Source organism: Triticum urartu, chromosome 3 (assembly GCF_003073215.2).
Source record: "Triticum urartu cultivar G1812 chromosome 3, Tu2.1, whole genome shotgun sequence".
In the NCBI taxonomy this organism is placed as follows: domain Eukaryota; kingdom Viridiplantae; phylum Streptophyta; class Magnoliopsida; order Poales; family Poaceae; genus Triticum; species Triticum urartu.
In genome coordinates this window covers 697,900,142-697,903,315 of record NC_053024.1, presented here as the reverse complement: position 1 = coordinate 697,903,315, position 3,174 = coordinate 697,900,142, and positions in this window count along the sequence as shown.

Here is a 3,174-nt window from a genome sequence, read left to right as displayed (position 1 = left end):
GCGAGAAAACCTACGCTTGTTCTTATAGTCAAGGGTAATGGAACTAAAAACTATTGTGTTCCAAGAGTTGATGAGAAAAGATTGAAAACGGATATGGTACCATATGCTTCAGTTGTTGGAAGCTCAATACATTACCCTGACACAGTTCACGTATCCAGGTTGTTTTGGCAATGTCCAGTCCATATATAGATCACTGGCATGGAGTCAAAGATATCGGCCTCATGCTGAAAGAAATAAGTGCTCTCAAAAGATTGTGAGTACAAAGACAAGACTTGTGAAATGTATAGAGAAATCCACAATTGTCTCTAACTTTCATACTTGGAGTTTTGGTGTGGAAAAGCTCCAAAGAATGAAACAATTATCATCAATGTGATGCAAAGATATGTTATAGCTTGATATGAGGCTGAGGGACAGGCAAAATGGTTAAGGAGACCTATACCCGGAGTTGATAATGGTTGACAACAGCGATAACCATTTTAAGCTTTTCGCTCCTATGACAACGAGTCCAGTGTTGATGCCAAACACACTGACACGGAGTTATGCGTTGTGAAGGAGAAAGTCCACAATTATGTAGAAATGCTTGAAGCATAAAAGCGACAGACAAGTGTTTGCAGATCTGCTTATTAAAGGCTTACCGCCCAGTGTGTTCGGAGAATACACAGTCGAAATGGGTTTTATGGTATAGTCTAACATTTCCGGACAATAATAGGGCCCAAGGTTACAGAATTTGTTTCAAATCAGAGAGGAACGTTGTGGCTGTCTGATTCTATCGGCAATTGTGCTGTGATGATGAAACATGTTCTATGTACTGATCTGTTATGAAACGAGTAAAGTAAAAAATGTAAGGTCAAAAGTAAAAGTTGAGATCAAGGGGGAGAATGTTAGGATGGTCTCCACCGTGTGGGCCCAACGGCCCACCGGTCCCTTAGATCCACGCCCTGATCGGGGGCGCTCAGCCCACTATGGGTGACGGGCCCCTGTCACCTGCACTATATAAAGAGGTGGGGGCGGCGGCTCGCATTACGAGATTCATCGCACAGCCGTACACCCCACCTAATCCCCTACCGATCTAGGGTTAGTGCAATGCTGATGGGAAGCGCCCACTAGTAGAAAAAGGGTCAAATGTGAGGCACATTAGTCCCGGTTTGTAACAGAACCGGCACTAATGTGTCCATTAGTGTCGGTTCCAATGGCTAGGCGGGAGGAGATCTTTCGTATCGGTTCGTGGCGAACCTTTAGCACTGGTTCATGCCACGAACTGGTACTAAAGAAAGTGGTGGCAGGATGTTGTCAGAGTAGGGCCCTTCCAGCACCTTTAGTACCGGTTCGTGGCACGAACCGGTACTAAAGGTCGTCCTATATAAACCATTCATCCACCCGCACTCTATTCTTCCCCCTTTCCCCTCTCCCTCTCCTCTGTTCTTCCCTTCTTCCTCTCGAGTTAATCGCCAATTTTGCCCAAAATTTGTCAAGAGTTGCAGCCCCCATCCATTCAAGTGATCACAAAGGTTAGCAACTTTGTCCTTTCATCTCTCATTGCTAGACTAGCTCTTGCATTGGTTTATATAGTGATTAATTGTGGGTTTTAGTAATTTGGGAGGAATTATATGTGGAAGTATTTGATTTATATGCAATTTGAGGTCAAAATAACACTTAGTTTGCATATGTAGGTGTGGTTTACTTAGTGCCTTCTAAATCTCCGTCATAACCACCGTCGATCGCCCACACCGTCCCGTCGCCGGCACCACCTTGTGGTGAGCCTCTTGTTCATGAAATTTTATATAAAAAAATGATGTTTGTGTGATTTGGATATATAGTTACTCGTATAATTATCTTACCCGTACATTGTTTGTTATACATAGTGCCATGGTTTTGATATCCGTCCCCGTCGGCCCTCATCCTTGTTATGATTCAGATGTGGTATATTCTCTTTTAAAACTATTTGTTGCATTTTGTGTTTATGACAAATTATGCCCATCAAGTTGACATAGATATTTTTATCTAGGAGTTATGTGAACCGAAAATTCCAACCGACCCTATTGTCGAGAGGTTAAATTTAGTTGAATGAGAAAACGAGTATTTGAAAGAAAAATTGAAAGGAATTGAGGGGGAGAAGATGGAATTGGAGTTGCATGTTTCCGATGTCGTCGATGATCACAAGATCAAGATGGAGAAAATGCGCTTGAAGATTAGAAAGATTAGAAAATATGCCATTGATAGTGAGGCTTGGTATCATTATGCTGTTGGATCAATTGTTACCTTAGTTGCGATCTTGATCGCATTTGTTGTTGCATTTAAATGCTTTAGCTAGAGAGTTATTTGTTTGTTGCATTTAAGTGTTGTATGAACTTTATGTATGAACTTGTATTAATTTGGTGTTTTCGGTGTTGTGTATTGAAGATGAGCCGGCAATGGATGTACGATGACCGATGCTCTCCCGAGTTCATTAATGGCGTGCAAACTTTTCTGCTTGCGGCTGAGGCAAACAAGCGGGCGGATGGTTTTATGCCTTGTCCATGTGTTGGCTGTAAGAATGATCAAAATTACTCTAAGTCAAGAACCATTCACGTCCACCTGTTTAAGTCCGGTTTCATGCCCCACTATAATGTTTGGACCAAGCACGAAGAAAGAGGGGTTATGATGGAAGACAATGAAGAAGAGGAGGACGACGATAGCTTTCCTGGCCATGGGTTCCCTGAATACGATGATACAACAAGGCGGGAAGAAGCTGAGCCGGTAATGCGGGAAGAAGCTGAGCCGGCAATGCGGGAAGAAGCTGAAGAAGAGGCATCAGATGAGCCCGATGATGATCTAGGTCGGGCCATTGCTGATGCAAAGAGAAACTGCGCAAGTGATTTGGAGAAGAAGTTGCAGCGCATGTTAGAGGATCACAAGAAATTGTTGCGAAGCTGACAAGAAAAAGTTGGGCACCACACTGGAATTGCTGCAATGGAAGGAAGAGAATGGTGTATCTGACAAGGGATTTGGAAAGTTGCTGGTAATGATAAAGAATATGCTTCCAAAGGACAACGAATTGCCCGAGAGTATGTACGAAGCAAAGAAGGTTGTCTGCCCTCTAGGGTTAGAGGTGCAGAAGATACATGCATGCCCTAATGACTGCATCCTCTACCACGGTGAGTATGAGGATTTGAACGCTTGCCCGGTATGCGGTGC